The sequence below is a fragment of the Nothoprocta perdicaria genome, unplaced genomic scaffold, assembly GCF_003342845.1.
Source record: "Nothoprocta perdicaria isolate Ctin4 unplaced genomic scaffold, notPer1 scaffold_38, whole genome shotgun sequence".
Classification (NCBI taxonomy): domain Eukaryota; kingdom Metazoa; phylum Chordata; class Aves; order Tinamiformes; family Tinamidae; genus Nothoprocta; species Nothoprocta perdicaria.
The window spans coordinates 1,159,916-1,177,697 of NW_020455621.1; positions in this window are offsets into that span (position 1 = coordinate 1,159,916).

Consider the following 17,782-nt stretch of genomic DNA (forward strand, 5'->3'; position numbering starts at 1 on the left):
AAAAAAAAAAAAAAAAAAAAGCGCCACCCGCTCACACTGGGGAAGCCAGCAGAGGACTGTTGCCTCCCGCCTTAATTTTCACTCACACACTCAGTTGAATGAGCAAGGAAGGGGGGGACCTAAACAAGCCCCTTTAGACGTGGGGCTGAATTGATGGGATTGTGATTTGTAGGATTTCTCCACTTAGTCCCTGCCTCCTACTTGCTCTCCAGCCACTCCAAAGTCTCTTCCCCTCTCTTTAAGCAGCGATTTCTTTCAATCTCTCTCTCTCCCTCCCCGTGTCTCTCTCACACTCTCCCTCTCTCTCCACATACACTCATCTCCCCGGAGAGAGGGAGAGGAGAAACTCAACTACCCAACACCGAGCAGATGTCGAAGAAGCGCAAAGCCCTGGAGGGTGGCGGAGCCCGGCTCCCCCCCGAGGAGCCCAGGGCCCGCGTGGGGGCCGCCGAGGAGCAAGGTAGGGCGGCGGGGGCCTGCAGGTGGCCGGGCGCTCGGCGGCCTCCCGCGGCGCCGAGCCGGCCTGGGCGCCTAGGCCAGGCTGCTCCCACCAAGGGCTGGAGAGAGCAGGGCTGGTGGCAGCGCCCTGGCCGTGGGGCGCCGGCAGCGGACGGCGTTGGGCGGCGAGGGACGGGGCCCTGGGGCGCGCGAGGAGCCGTGGCGGGGTGGCCGAGCGGGGCTCTTGGTCCTCGCGCCCATCCCCGGCGCTGTTTGTCCCCGGCGTCGGTGTCTGGCCGCTGCCTCGCTGGTCTGCAGCTCGCGTGGAGCTCTGTTTGCTGGGCGCGCTTCGTTTGGGCAGCGAGTGATCCATAGGCACCCAATATATACGTCGCGGCTGTGCGTGGGTCCGGTTTCCTTCAGCAAGCCCCCGTCCCCTGGTATGATTTCGGTTGCGTCATGAGGAGGCTTCACATGCTGCACTTGCAGCGCACTTTGCATCCAGCTGAAGTTGGTTTTTCCCCAGCCTTGGTGCTTTGCTGTGATTTTCAGGCTCCAAGTATTTGTGGTGAAAGCTGCTCTGTACTTTTTGACAAGATAATATCARCGTAGAAGCCGGGTGGTGTAAAATCAGCTATGCACACGAGTGCGAGGGAGTTCTGCAGCCGAATTTCTCGTTGCTGCTCGGCCAGCCCAGTGGGCTCCCTTCCTTGGTGTTTATTTTCACTAAGCGGGCCCAGATGAGCCAAGCGAAGCCCCGGTGCTCTGGGGCTGCAGCTGCAACCAGGGCAGAGAGGGAGATGCCAGGTGGATATGGAGCGGGGCTTCGGGCTGCCGCAGAGGGCTCTGGAGGCTGCCACGTCCCTGCGGTGCCTGTCGTGGTTGTGCCGTGGGCTCGGGCGCCGCCGTGAAGGTGGCTCTCGTGGCGCCCGGGTTCAGCAGGATGGGGCTCTTGCCTTGGCAGGTGCAAGCCTGAGTGCCGAGCAGGCAGGGATGGACTGAGCGTGCTCTCCAACATGGAGCCGGGGTCCTCTCGGTGAGGGAGCCGCAGGATCCTAACGCCGCAAGTCACCCACATCTCGTGAAATGCACTCCCACCATGGCTGCTCCTGCCTTTCTTTTCCTCTTTTTTTTTTTCCTCTTTTGCAATGTAATGTCTCCAGTACGGTGGCTGGTGTGCTGTCCTGGCTTCATTAGGAAGGAGAACTCATCGTGATTCACCATTTCTCTCGAAAGAGATGGTTGAGGGTTTAGCTGGTTGGTGGTTTTGCATTGCTTGGCTCTCCCACAGCAAAATAAAAGCCATGCTCGTGTTTTCTTATCATCTCTCTGTTTTAAGCCAATCTTGACAYGTGAGGAACATTTTCAAACATTGTGAATTACTTTATTTGCATGACAGCATTCAATGTTTTTGCAATGTGGAATTCTGCTGTTACTAACCTGGAAAATCTTGCCTCTTCTGTCAGCAGTAGATGAGGTTAAACACAGAGAGGGTATTCAGCACAGATCTGAAAGTTGGCTATAGATGACATGTAATTTTAATTTAAATGTGTGCCAATAGTGKGTGTAGGAGCACCTTACACGTTATTGTGATGCAGTGGTGTGTGTCTTTTTTGTTTTCTTAATTATTTTTTTTTTACTCCACAGCAGTATTTCTTACAACATTTCTGGTTATGTAACAAGAAACAGAAAACAAAATACAACTTTAAAATAGGACTTTTTTTTGAATTTGCAGAAGAAATGAAAAGTGAAAAAAGCAAATGCAGTAAAGCACCTATATGTATATATCAAAAGTAAATCAACTGTTTTTTTTTTCCCGATAAGGAGACACATGAGATAATTTGCAAACCAAATCAAACTGACTGTAAACCTGTCCTGTACCTATGTAATCCAGGCTTRTGCAGTCTTTGACACAGTATGTGATGAAATTTAATTTAGAATTTAGGATTTTTTTTTTTGAGACTCAATGTATTTTTATGAACTTGTAGTCTGTTTGTGTTATTTTCTCCCTCCTATTTTACAGGAAGGAATGGTGCTTGTTAATTACGTTGTCTGTAGTGACTATGTAGCTGTAGAAACCATTAAGAGCGTGCAATGTATCACAATGTTGTGAGTGTAATTTGGTGTGAGATGGTGGATGAGGAGCCTTCTTAAGGTTAGGATGTACATCTTCAGATGTACTTTTTTTGTTGTTGTTGATTAATCTGAGGTGTTTTCCTGTAAAGCACTGTGTCCTTGCAGGAGGCTTGCTACCTTTGTGGAGCAGGCACACGCACTACTTTGGAGGGACAGAGTGTAATACTTGCCCAGAAGTATGGAAAAGCCATGTAACTCTTGAGTTTTCGTATTAAAAACTTGTGCGCCTTGGGAATGGGGAGGCGGGGAAGAGGAAATGGGCATTAGTAAACGAAGGGAAGAAAAATAGAGAGCTCAGGTTTCCGGAGGCTGCCAAGTGCTCCCGCAGAAGGCGCCGGCAGAGCCGCGCGGCCCGGCTGCCGCGGAGGCTCGGTCCCGCCGCAGGGCCGGCTCCGGCCGCCTCGCCAGGGAAACTGAGGGCAGGCCCTGGCGGCCACCGAGCCGCGGCCCCGCTCGAGGGCTGCGCCTTCCCCGCCGTGCCTGGGCGCGCGCAGGCCAGTTGCGAGCCGCTCCAGCCTGCGGTGGGTGTTCGGCCAAGTGACGCGCGCGCTTGCGGAGTTTCATTCAGCTCTTGTTTATCCTCAGCTGGCAAAGCTGTGGGTGGACAGACACTATGTAGGCCACGGTACATATTTTCTGAGCTTCCCTGGTGTGGCTTTGTTTTTAACTCTCAGAATAATCCGTGCTCTCCTAATCCATGCTGTGACCTCCTCTGTTGCGGTTTGGTTGGACTCTATGGGTCCTATACATCTCAAGCCTTGCTGGTGTGGATAGGAGGTAGGGGATGGGTGTTCAGCCTCTCCCCTCTTCTCRGCAGTGAAGGGCTGAAGTTGCCTGTCTGACCTGAGACACGTCACCCTGTCACCTCACCTGAGGCAGTTTCCTGGGGTTCAGTCCCATGGTCTGTGGACTGACAACGCTATCTCCAGAGAAAATTCACATTTTTGGAATGGAGTTGCCTTCCTTTCACTGACCGTGCCAAAGGCAACGGTGCTGTGGGACTGAGGTGACTTTGAACCGGATGACAGCAGCAGGTACTCAGTGTGGAGATGAACTGGGTCTAATTTAGAGTGTGTTTGCACCAGTTTAAATTGCCGAGACTCCAGTAAAGCTGACAGGGTCACCAGAGAAATAGGTGTGATCAGTCTGTGCCTTTGTGTCATCCTGTTAGTGATAGGCAGGGCGGAGAGGGTGGGATTTGTCCTGTGAAATGCAGCTGTTGGTGCTCTGTTCATGTTCAGGGACCAGAAGGAGTGTTTGTAGGGTCTAAGCCACGTCTTCCCGAGGTAGAAATTTGCATTAAGTCAGCAGAATAGCCCCTAAGAAGTGCTGGTTTTGACAAGTGACTCTAAAGGGAGGTCAGATATCTAGCATGGATGTAGATAACTACGTTTCAATGGACGGTCCCTGAATTTTGGCTAGATCTTTACGGCTTTGATGCAAGACAAATGGCAAATATCCTTTTTGGCTGAAGTTGAAGTAGCAGGATTCCTGGCTAGTAATAGCCTTCTTGTTCAAAACTATAGCAGAAAAATCCAAGAACACTGTTTTCTGTGAATCCTTGTTTTCTGTGAATGCCCTGGGAGCTAGCATGGAACACGCAAACATGGAGGGTATTGGTTTAAAAGCAAACAAAATGACAAGCTAAGTAGACCTGGCACTCAAATGTGGGCACTTCTGGGGACTAAACGCTGTGTGACCTCAAGTCCAAGTTACTCCGTAATGCTGCTTGCTGTTTTTCAGCAATTCCTAGATGTAACATAGTATTTTGGATGTATTCCTGTGGAGACTTGCTAGCGTGATGGATTCAAGGAAGGAGGAATTTCTAAATTCTCGTTGATTGCTCTTTCTCAGTTTGGATTGTGTGCTTAGATAAACATGTTTCTTCATCCACCTCCCCTGTGGTCCAGTTGCTCAGTGTGCTGAATGGTCTCCATTGTCGTAAGTGGGAATGATAGCCGAGGGTTTTCAGCACTGCAGAAAATTGGTCTCTGAGGAGAGAATTGTTGCAAAACTCTTCCAGAGTTGAACTCCGGTTGTACGAACACCCCTTACGCCCAAGAGTAACTTTTCATACATGATTATTTTCATTGAGTACAGTGGGACCAGTCATGTGCATGAAAGTTAATCATGTGCATAAGGAAGGTTTACAAGATTTTTAGGGTCTTGGTTATCATGAACCAAAGCCCCTCTGAGGGTCACTTGTACACAAATCATACTAATAATTACTAGGATCTAGCAGTTAATACTAATGTCTTTTCTGACTAATGCTAGATGACTTGTGTGAGTGCTTAACATTCACCTATGTCTTGAATTATGTCTAGTATTTTAAAAAAATACTGATTTTTATTATATGTTAATCAGACACATCAGACACAGGAGATGATATTCTGCCCTGTTACTCAAGACTGTACATTGAAGAAATGAAATTGGAATTGAATCCAACTTCTGCATTAGTTTTTCCTCTACACTATGTCTTCATTGATACAGTTACAATCTTTAGTCCAGTTGATGTTTGGTTTGGTGACTACTGGCTTCTTTTGAGCTCTGCATGCTCCTGTGGATCTTCCTTCCCTTTTCATTCCTGGGAGAGGTGCAAAAGTAAAGCAGTTCAGTCCTACTGTGTGCAAACGGAGACTTCAGTTTCTTCTGTACTTCTCCATCCTCTGTTCACTGGCCACTCTTCTCACTTAGCTTCTGAACGATGGAGTATAGAAGCCTGTGGTGTCTCCAGATCACCTTGAGTAAGACCTGTCTACGTGAAGTTAAGGTGTTTACTGTTTGAGCTTTTACATGTACGAGGGCATGAGAAAGAAGGGAATTACTGCTATCCGTATAGCTATGATTTTTGTGCTGGCATAGTGACATAATTTTAATATTTTATTTATATTTAATTATATTTAAATATTTATTTAATATTTAAATTAAATAAGTGACCTTTTTTGACTCCATCTGGGAAAAGAAAAAAGTTTGTGTCACAGAAAAAGAAGAGGGACATGTAATCCAGGAACAGCTTTTTGAGGGCTCTGTTAAGAGAAAAGAAGCTATGCTTTCCAAAGGTGGCTTGTCTAATAGTTGCTGATAATTTCTTGTGATTGATTTTGCTTTTGATCTTTTTCCTGGAAAGTCAAGTATCTTCTTTCCAAATGCCATGACAAGATAGGTAGGTGGTGGTTAACTTTTGGGTTCCGAGGATCAAATTCAACATAGTGAAAGGGAAAATAGTTTCTTTGGCCTGCTTCAAGGTATGTGAAGCTGCAAGGCGAGAAGGATGGAAAGATGTAAAGCTAAGTAGAATCCAGAATGTCTGGGAAGATAGAGCATGGGCAAGTTACACGTGCTGTGAAATAGTGTTGTAAGCACTTTCTGGAAAAAAGCTAACTTTCTCAGATTACCGCTGTCTTGCCTTCCTATCCCCAGGCTCATGGTGCCTGCTGAGGAGCTATTCTTCTGCTGTTTGTTGCAGAAAGCTGTGTTAGTCTGTGCCTAGCTACAAGCACACGAGCCTTGTTTGAGGTCAAGCACAAAGCCTCGTGCTTCAGCATTTTGCTGAGCTGGCGTTTCCATGTAGGAAAAGGCGTGTTCTCTCCAGCAATGAGTGGCGATTCCTGAAGTGCTAAAGCTGGCTTCGTATTGCCAAATATGTGTGTGTATGCATACTTGTGTGTGTATGTGTATTTATACAAACAGTAATGTATTTATTATTATAATGGCTTCATTGTGAGGGGCTGTAAGCAAGAAGTGAGGCTGTTACGTGCATTCTTGGAAAAAAAATCCCAAGTGATGTCAAGAGGTAGAGCTGTTGGGRAGGTGGTGATATTTTAAGTATTCGAGGTACTTACTTTAGTTGCAAAGTGTGACTTTGGATGATTTACTGGCTTGCTCTATAAAATACAAACTCTATAAAAATATAATGTAAATTATATAAAACTATCCAAACATTTCAAAAATGGAGGTGGCTTTTTAATTATTTGTGGGCACTTAGATCTGTCAGCTATGCTGGTCATGYAGCATGCATGGTAACGTTACAGTAAAGCTGAGTGGGTCAGGAATTGCAGTCTTGGTGAAGTGCACTGGAGAAGTCTCCTGAGTGTTTAAGTTGCTTTTGAAATTGGGGCTTTGGTGAAATAACCAGCTTTTCCTGGAAAAGCATCTTGAAGTTTTGCAGTAACCATCTGACTCCAGGCTGGAGCCTTAGTGGAGCTGGAGGATAGTTAACGTGAGGAGCCCCATTTCCATGGGATTGAGTGCCAGGTGAAGGTCCTTATCCCATCTGTCCTGCCCAGCCCCCAGGGAGCAGTGTSCCAGCCTACTAGTGATTAGCAGCCCAAGGCAGCAGCTGCTGCTGTCTTGCAGCTGGCTGTGTCCATACTACCTGTGTGCTCCTGTCTCCTGCTTGGAGCTGCTTCTCTGTGGACTCTGCACCCAAGGCTGATCAGTTTGCCAGGAGCTGGGTGCAGGGGACCCGCGTAGCTCCACGGTCTGTAGTGGTGCTGCCTGGGCCGGGGGGTCTCCAGCTGACTGGGAGCCAAGGTCTAGATTTGGGATACTTGCTAAAACCTGGAGAAAAAACAGGTAAATGCGGAGGATAATCAGAATTGATAAGATCACAATGAAGTTAAGTAAAAATAATGTGGCTAAGCTTTTAGACAAATTAAAAAAAAAAGGGGTTTTGTTTAATTTCTGCTGGAACTAAGGCCTATATGTTTCTCTTGGAATTACTATGCTTGTGTTAAACTGTTTCTGTTTATTTTCCGTTCAAGTCCACCTGACTGTACAAGGTCATCAGAAGGCTGCATTTTGCTCCCTCCTTGCCATGGTTTCCAGCATACTGGCATCCCGTGCTCCTATGCTGCAAAGGAGAGTAGCACAAGCCAAGTGACAGCGAAGTGCAGGTTTCCTTATTATTTAAAAGCAGTGTGTTAATGAATAGTATGCAAAAAGTGGATGACAATAGTGTTTAATGAAGCACTAATTTATTAATAAAGGTGCTTTGCAGTATACGCCTGTGGCCTGAAAGATGAGGTGCCATTTGGGTATAATCATGTTCGAGTCACCAGGGACAGTGCCGAAACCTTGGCAACTTGGTAGGCAAGTGATGGTGGTGGCCTGATGCTGGAGGAGGAGAGGGCTGCTGAGAGAGGGTTTGATGGCTGCAGAACATAAGGTTTGGGGTTTTGTCTCTTCCGTCATGGTGTGGAGGCCAATGACGTTGGCATTGAAGGGGTGCCCACACATCGGGCAACTGAGCTCTTGTTCCTGAGCTCATTCCTAGCACCTCAGCTGAGAGCATGGCTTCTGAAATTGCCTTTTGGTTAATGCTGGGCCTGGGTGTAGGGGAGTTAAAAATTAAGCAAACAAAGAATAAGATCAGAGGTAGAGGAGTCATACGTCACAGCAGTATGAAATCAGAATAATCTGAATAGTAAGTGAAGGAGAAAACAAAGGTAATCTTCAGATGATGCCTGGAAATCACTAATAGATGTCCATCCTTCAAGGGAAGCCTTAATGAGGCTTGAGGCTTGAAGATTAAGCTCCAAAGATGTCACAGCATTTGGAGACGGGAACTTCTTCAAGAGTACAGGCTTAGTGTTGGGGGAGAGCCATCTTCGTGAATGACCCTTCTTCATAATCATTTTTAAAAAGAGTCCTAATCTCTACGTAACTGTTGGTATTGCTAGTGCTTTGTTTTGCTGACCTGTGCCTGGTAGGCAAATTGTTCTGTTTGTCGTCGAGGTGGTTTTATAAACCTTGCACATGGAAAGTCCTGCTTTATTTTATTTTTTAACTTTTTAATCTTTATTCATCTGCACTGTTTTTTTYTCTCCTCATATTTCCATTAGCATGACCACAGCCAAGATGGGCTTATGCTGTCTACAATTATTATTCAGGCTTTGAAAAATCTGCTGTGTACACTGTTGATCTCTTTTTCTAACGTTACRCTTAATAACTAAGGTTTGCAAATGAGCAAGATTAGGTGATAGGTGCCCGTTGTGACTGCCCCTGCGTGCTCTGCAGCTGGCTTGGGAAAGAAACCCTGAAGATCAATGGCTTCAGCTTCGTGTGGCTGTGCCCTACTCCAGCTGCTGAGCAGCTACGGAGAGACAGCCGAGTGCCGGTGCCTCCCGTTTTCCAGGTACTGTTTGTCACCTCCCAGCCCATACGGGACGTAACAGCCCGTGCGTGTTTGTAGTCTCCAAGCTGGGAACTACGAAGSCACAGTCCTGGCCGATGGTAACGAGCATTTACAGAGGAACCCAAGTGCACACCAGCGCTAACGCTGCACGTGCTGCTTTAAAAAGTTCCTCGTGGAAATGTAAAGCTGCTCAGTCCGAGGCAGGGGTGGATTAGCAGCAGGAAGGGGCGATTTGGTTATCTGGGAAAGAAGTATTTATAACTGCATTGCTATAGTGCAATAGTACAAGCATACACTATAGGAAAGAGATATAGGTGTACCTTTAAATTATAAACACACAAATTGGGAAGGACTGTTTACTAGTGTATCCCTTCCTTTTGCTTGCATGGAAGAGCTGCTCTAGGCTTTTCTGGGTCTGCTTCTAAATAGCTGGGGGAAGAGAAAAAATATTTCCTATGTTGCAGGCAAAAGTCTGTTTTTTTTTTTTTTTTTTTTTTCCCTCTTCCAAGACCTTGTAACTCTTCAGGAAAAATGCTGGCAATATCACAGATAATTCTGAATTTCAAAGCATTTGGTCATTTAGTTTTTAAAAGTGGCTTAAATGTACACAAATAATATCTGTATTGCAGTGGGAGCATTGTATGTAACATTTTTTTTGAGTTTTGAAGGTTTAAAACATGTAGATGATCCTTTATCTAGGTTTTTGCACCTGATGATGCAAGTGTCTTCTGGTAGGCAACTTTTTGTGAATGCTTTTAAGAAATTCCATTCATTCCGAAACTGCAACCCAGGCCTCAAGGGTCCGTGTTCTGGAGCTTTTCCTTGGCAGGACTCTCGTTTCTCAGTTTCTTATTGTATCACTCTCAGGTAAACAGATAGTAGTTAGGAGTAAGCTGTGCCTCCTTGATTTTTAAAAGGAAAAGATATGTGACAGTTCTATTTTTATTTTTTATTTATTTTTTAATCATTAAAGAATGATATCAGTCATTCTTGTCTTGGAAACTGCAGCATAAATACTGCTAATATAAATCATTATACATTTTTAATTTGGGATTATGAAAGACTCTGAAGAAAGGAGGAAGAAAAATATCAAGCTTAACACAAAGGAATATTTAATTTTATTCATGGAACATTTTGGCAAAAGCSCCTGGATCTGCACAGCACCTACGGATTTTTAAGATGTCTTTGCACAGCCAGAGGCTGAGATCATGGCTGTCTAACTGGAGTTGGATATTTTCATATCTGCCAACTTCAGCCTTAAATAAATAAATAAAAAGGTCATGCCTCGTGCGTTGTTCAAACTCTTGAGACGCTTCTTGCTTAATATTGCAGGGGCTGGTGACCTTCCTTTGAAGAGCTTGTCCTGCCGCTCAGAATCCTGCATGGGCCCAAGAAAGTAGCTGGTTAAGCAAAGCCAATGTCTGGAGATCCTTTCTGGAGTCCCTTAAAATGACCCTGGTTCAAGAAATACGCCCTGCTTATTGCCAGGAGTGCAGCGAAGCCAATCACTGGGAATCTATKAGCTGTGGGCAATTGCAGGCACATTACCCGACATTAACCCACAAAAAGGAAAATTAACACAGTTAAGAGTAGCTCTTGCCAGAGAAAGATGAACAAACAGGAGCAGAAGCTGAGTGGGAAGCTTCAAGCAGCAGGAGGGGAGGACTGTAAAGATCATCTGTTCAGACATGCTTTTTCCCCCCTCTCCTGCAGCTCCCCAGGTATCTCGCTCTCTGTTTTTTTTTTAAAGTCACACATGCAAACAGCCACAACAGCGGCTGTGTAGCCCCTAAGAAGGATCAGGACAAGGCAGGAGGCAGTTTGCAAGGACCGCTGTGACCACGGGGAATGTTTTTAGGATGAGGTCACGTCCAACGGCAGCCCGAGCTGCTGCTGTGAGTGCCGGATTAGCACCTTGGCCTGCGCCCTCCYGGCTCCAAAGAGCTCAGGAGCATAAAATCTGTGGCCTTGTTGTGCTACGTTTACGGTCATGGCAAACTAGGTAGTGTCTTGCGTGGTCTTCATCTGTTGTGGGTGACCTCTGCTTCCACATAGAGTTCCCGTCTCTGCAGACTTGTCACGACTCACCTGGAATGATAAAAGTCAGTTTATGCACATTAAACCATGCCTAGCTCGTGGTTCACTCCGTGCTGGYAAGGTGGCCATTTACACTGTGGTTCTGTTTGGGGTTGATGTTCCTTTAGYGAGTTTATTGTCCTGTTTGTTTACTGTGGTAACATAAGTCAGAATTTTTGATTATTTTAAGCATATAGCACTTCCTGCTTGCTCATCCTCTTTTTCTTTCTTTAAGAAACTTTAATTGTCCCTAGTATTTTATTTTACTTTCAAAAATATTTTTTTTTTTTTTTTTCCTTTTTAATGGTCATTAAAACTTTGGAATGCTTTGGGTATATTAGAGAGAACTTTTGCCTACAGCAAGACAGAGTTTAGTTGTGTGTTTTAGTTGGTGTGTTTTGTGTTTGCTCTTCATTTATTTTATTTATTGTATTTGTGTTTTTTGGTTGGTTTTGCAGCTCAGTAAATCCAGAGATGGGAGAACAAAATCTGAGACGGCTCTAGTAGKGCAAGCTTAATGTTGGATTCTTTGGGCAGTAGAGCTTTTTATTGGTACTACTTGTGGTGGCAGGTGACCATTACTACAAATGGAAATCCTAAAGGGATTCTAAATAAGGAAGGCCATGACACCATTTTATAGTTCCTCTCACCATACTGCTGGTGTGTAGGTGGGTTTGCTCTTTTAGTTTTTGCCTCTAAAGTGATTTTTCCAAATTCCCTTGCAGGTTATAGACAGTACTTTCCTTCCTCCTCTCCAACACTTTGTCCAATTTAGGCAACCTAGATCAGTCCTATTAAAATGCATAACCTGATGATTTTCCTTAGCCATTTTCTTTAATACTCCAGAGGTCTCTGGAGTACCACATGATACAGAAAATTCAAGTTTTGCAATGAGTGCTTGCCTGGACTATGTAAACCCTGTAACTGTTTGGCTGCCAGAGGAAATATGATGTCAGGTCATCTTCGGAAAACGCTGGCATGGCTTAGGTTTAAGTAACTTGTAGTATACTTAACTTTTCCCTTTTCATAAGAAAATAGCAGACATTAAGTAACTCTTCACTGTACATATGATATCCTTGTATGAGAATGAATGCCATACTCATGCTGTTTGTTCCTACTGCTGTCTTCATTTTCATCCTAGTAAAAACTCTTTCCAGTTTCCTTCCTAAATTGACTCTCTTCTGTTCAGAACTTGCTTTCTAGAGCATGGAGGCCCATCTTGTTAGATCTGGGACTTGGTTAAAAAATGATATGAGGGACTGAAGAAGACATGATTCTTTTGACCTTTTTTTTTTTGTCTGTTCTTTCACATTGCTGGATTAATTCTTGTACCGCTTTGCTGCATTTGGGGGTTTATATTTTAAAATAAATTAAACAGAGGAGTGAATGCTATTTCACATTCTCCTCTGTGAAATAGCAGATGATGAGAAGCAGCTACTYCAAAAAAGCTGATTGAGTTATACAACTTGAGCAGATGACGCTTAGTAGAAGATCAAGGAGGTACTGGAATTATGTGGAGAATGGGTCGAATAGTGAAGTGTTTCTTTGTGTGGTTTATTATTTTTATTTTTTGGTAATAATGATAATTTGCTATGTTTGCTGCATCTGAACTCTTTCTGTGAAAGAGCTGGTTTTGACAGTTTTTTTCTTTTCCCACTGAATTTCTCAGCTTAACTATTGACGTTGGTTAACATCAGGACAGAACTTYTCCACATACCAGTGGAGATGGCTACTGTTGTAGCAATTCATAGAATTCTACATATATATGTAGATTTTTTTTTTTCTGGGCATTTAAGCAGATGTCTTCTAACAGCCTACCAGAACTGATCTAAAATTGGTGTTTGTAGATAATATATGCATATTTAGCCTAGTTTTCTAAATCTAAGTTTATCCAAATCTAAGAGTAATACTTTGAATTCAGACATATGTAGGAATATAATTTTATTTCTGCAACCACTGTTTTCATGCTGACATGGCATGTGGTGTGGTACATGACATTAAACTGTGTCCTTAGTAAAAAATGTGTAAATTGGATATATTGTACTGGCCATATTGCATATATTTGCATGGACGCAAAAGAAACTCTGACAAGAGTGGTGAAAAGCGTCTGGGACAACTCAAAAGCTAGATGTTGAAATAGCGTTTGACCTCCAGAATAATCTGGAGGTGAATGCCAAAAGAGAGAACGTGGCTGTTCACAGCTTCTACTGAAGAAAAAAGCCCACTTATTATAGGGTTGTTGTAGATATCTCATCTCCTACAGTGGAAGGACTCTTACAGCACCTATGCAACATTCAAAATGTGAAACTTCCATGGTGACATCATAGAAGATATCCAAATGCAGTGGAGTTTTAGTACAGGAGAATGTTASGTGAACATTGTGTCATTCAAGTGCCTGAGGCCTACAGATTTCTAGCAGGACTAGCAAGCAGCCTTTAGACATGACCCCAAAGCGGTCAGGTTTTAGGCAAACAAAAATTCAAAGATGTAAGCCAGATCAGCATCAGCCTTCACCAAAAGCAAAGCCTCTAAAAGTGACCCCCTCTCTTCTGCACATACAGCAAGAGCCACAGGCAGTGGCATGAGGAAACCCCACACAAGGAGGAGAAACCTACCTGACCTCTGACCAATTGGCCTCAGTCATCTGGGGTTCCTGTAGGAATTTCGAGGAATAAAATGAGTTGATTGCCCAAAATGATCACCAATGCTGKCTCTGTTTGATGATGGAGCAAGGTGGACTTCTTTGTCAGATGTTCATGGGGCCCCTGTGCTCRGTGTTGCGAGAGCCCCTGCTTGCAGAGGCTATCAGTTATCCTGTGAGTGCTGCCCAAACAGAGGCCGCTCAACAGTTTGTTCTTCCAAGAGTTTCCAGCTTGAAAGAAAAAGCCTGATAATAAATGAATGTTTGAGGTAAAAGGCCTTGGATGCATCCAGATCTCTCTTCCTGAACTGCTCCCTAACTCTGTCTTGAGAGCAAAGCAATAAAATATGAGTTGTTTCCTTTTCAGGAGGGTACAGGGGCTTGGCCTGCTCTAATAAGCAGCAACTCTGTGGCTTACTCCTGAATTTGGTGGCTTGTCAATATTTGAGGTGCTGAGGTCTGTTCTGCTATTGTCTCAAGATACAAACTTGCTCCAGTTCATGTTTGGCTTAAGTCTTTGTATAGTGGCAGCACTGCCGGTGTGCTAAGGGACCGAGTAACATCAATACGAAGTGTAAATATGTTCAACTGTTCTGCATTTGGAAAGTAATTTGGAAAGTAAGTAGTTTAAAGTGGTGTTTAGGTTGGAAAGGTCSTTCCATAGAGCTCAAACATCTTTAGGAGCAATAGCAACCTTGTGGGCTGTTTGGGGGTACCCTGAAATGCCAGAAGTACTTAGGCCTTGCKCTTGATCCTGTTCCTCCAAACCCAGCACGCGGCCTTCAGCAGCACTTCACAACAGTAAGGGCCTTCACAACAAGGCAGCCTCTCATCTTGCCTCAGTGTTTTGGCTGGCGTGTCTCTCTTACAAGCTGAAAGCCAAGACTTTAGGACTCTGACTTCTCTGCCCTGAGTTCTGGGGCTTTTGCCCCAAGTATAAAAGTCTTCCTTTTTTCCATTTATTTATTTTTAATCAATGAATTTTAGACTTTTTTTATGCAATTACTTTTTTGGTTTCTTACTCTCTTTCTACCAGCAGAAAACTGAGCTCAAAACTCAAAAACTGAGCAGTAGTGGACCGGAGTTATTAACAAYGTGGGAAGCACATGGTACGCGCTGGGGTTGGTGGCTTGAATGTGGTGTGCTGCACGTTGTAAAACATCTCTGGGTCTTGGCAGTGCCCTACGATGTGGGACACGCTTGGGGCCTCGCTGCTGGAAAGAGCAGCAGTGTAGGTCCTGCTTCTGCAGCGCCTGTGCTAGCGAAAGGAGGAGAGCTCGGGATGGAAAATAGATTAATGGGAGGTGGGGAGTCGTGAAAAGAACGGCCTATTTGTGCGGAGCGTATTGCTATAAAGGCAGACTGGGGTGTCTGGGGCTGAGATGGGCCATATTTGGCTGRCTTGGGCTGGGAGATTAAATAGCAACAGATGGTTCACGTGGTTTTCCAGCGCGGGGAAAGGTATGAAGCGGGTCTGTGTTAGTATGAGCGTGCCAGAGCCTGGAGGATGGATTGCTTGAGAGGAGCTTAACACGCGAGTCTAGTGTTTGTGTGCAAGTGTGCACAGGCCGGAGCGCTGCTGTCTGAGGGYGAGAACTTGTCCAGCTCTGTGCATTTGTGTGTGTGCACAAGGGGACTCTCATGTAGATACTCTAAATAAGAGAGGACCTAAGCCTATCTGTGTAGTGAATTTTGTTGTGATTTCCTTATTTTTCTTTTTTCTTTACACCCCAAGGCTGATGTAACTACCCTCATTGTAAAGTTATAAATGCTGCAAAACTAGTCTCAAATGTTCTTTCCTGCAAATATTATTAGCTCTTTAAATCTCCTTTGTTTTAATAACGCATTCTGTCATAAGTCATTAAAACTTCTTTTGATATTTTAAAATATGATGAAGCCAAGTTTTATAGTACATACCTAAGTCCTAACATTCACTTGATTTGATGGCCATTATAACATACTTTGGGTCATATTGTGGCCAAAGGCTGTGACTTAATTTACCCCAAAAGTGCTGTAATCACACTGAAATGCACTTTTTTTTTTTTTTTTTGACAATTCTTTATGCCTAAATTCTTTACAATAAGGAGTTGAGCACAATGAACAGGAATCTGGGATTGCTGACAGTCCCAGAATCTTTTTTGTATCCAGAGTTTTTCGGTCACATTGTACAGTATAGAAATATACATAACAGTGTTGTATTTAACTAGACTACTTAACAAACAAAAGAATCAAGGTTTGGACAGTAAAACTATGGCTTAAAAACTGTTGTGAAAAATGGTCATGACCATACTGGAGCTTTTCAACAACTTCACAGCTGTGCAGTTCAAGCAGAATATGGCAGACTAAAGGCAATTAAATGAGATATGTACAGACTAAGAGTATATCATATCAAAATCAGTTTAGTGCTGTTCTTTTTTGCTATATTATACTTCTCTTGTATTTTATCATCTTTTTCAGCCTGCTGTGTTCTTTCTCTTTACTCATGGCCACCACCTTAAACTCAGTCTGAGAAGTCTTCTGTGCAGTCCCTTAAAAAAAAAAAAAAAAACCCTAACCTGTATTTCAGAAATTGTTTTGCTGTTTTTCCCTTTTTATCAAAGGGTGGCCTTTGAATTTGCTCCTCTGGAGTCCTGGTTGACTGCAACAAACAAGAAATGTATGTGAAATTAAAACTCTCCTATTAGTAAGAGTCATTTAGTTCAAGAGTTTGGTCTAGGAGCAATTGGTTGGGAGTAGGAAACTAAACATTTTTTAAGGATGGCCTCACTTTGGCTCTCAGCTTACAGAACACATTGTAAACTTTTTTATTCTAATATATATAAAAATAGTGTGCCAAGAACAGCCAGGGAGGGAGAGAGGTGTTGAGAATGAAGTTAGGCTATTCTTTATTTAACCTATTAGATAGTCTGACACATTGCTGCTTATGTATTCTGCTGCAGTTTTGCCTTGCTCTCATCAGCTCCATCCTGCTAAGCTGGGAAAATGGTTCAGTAGGAAACTGCCAAGGAAGAGCCAGGTGCTGTGGTGAGTTGTATGTGTGGGGGAGGCTGTAAATGGTGCTCAAGTTCAAGCTGCCGCAGAAGTACCCCGGCGTTCTGTCTGAGCTGCTGAAAATACTGTCTTGTGGTTGAGAGGTGAGAAGAAAAGCCTTGACAATTCATGGCCAAAAGAGTYGAAGCTGGATGACTGATGTACCCCTATGATGCCCAGTAGTCTCATACAATCATTATGGTTGGAAAGAACCTTCAAGATCATTAAGTCCAACCGTAAGCCTTTCAACAGCCTGTCTGCTAAACCACGTCCCTCAGTGCCTCATCTACACATTTCTTGAACACTGCCAGGGCGGGTGACTCCACCACTTCCCTGGACAGCCTATGCTTCACCACTCATTCCATGTAGAAATTTTTCCTAATATCTAACCTAGCGCAAGTTGAGGCCATCTCCTCTTGTTCTATTGGTAGTTATTCTGGAGAGGAGATCAACCCTCGCCTCGCTACAACCTCCTTTCAGATAGCTGTAGAGAGAGATAAGGTCTCCTTCAAGTCTCTTTGAGACTAAATACCCCCAGTTCCCTCAGCTTTTCCTCATAAGGTCTCTGCTCCAGCCCCTTCACCAGCTTCGTTGCCCTTCGTTGCGCATGTTCCCAAAGAGCAGGAGGCAAATTCTGGGGTGAGTAAATGGAATCACAGGAGCGGCTCCTGACACCTCGCAGTGAAGGACTCCATTGTACATGGAAGCAGAAGGATTGCCCATGTCTGGCTTGGAGGAATATTCTCGTTGTTCATATTTAGCAACATTGAGTAATATTAAACTCTTGATGACTGTAGTGCATGTGGGGAAATAAGCTTGTTGAGTTGGTTTGCACTGGTGGGGATTGGAATGAAAAAGGGAAGAATAGAAAAGAGTCATTAAAAAAATGTTACCTGTGGTGTTGTTATATGGCAGTGACTTTCTTAAGAGGTTTTTGCTCTAAAAATGACACCTTTAGTACAGTTTCTGCACTTTGTTCTGTCCTATACCATCACCCTTGTATTAGGAGCAAAATAGATTAGGTGCAGGTGTCTGGTATTGCCTCATCTTCTGGAGCATTGATCATTCGTTATGCCACTTCATTAGTGATCTACCACGAGATCCTGATAAAGCTGTGCCTCCAGAGCCCTGCTTTAAAAGGGGACGGGGGCAATGAGGCTGTTGTCTTCTCTTTCCCCAAGTCACACCCACAGTTTTCTTCCTCTCTGGTAAATTATTCGTCTTCATGTTGATGGAGACATAGGAGGGTCATCACTGTTGGCCAGTATAGAGTCAACAGATTTGTGTGGGTGGGAGTGGGTGTGTGCTTTTTTTTTTTTTTTTTT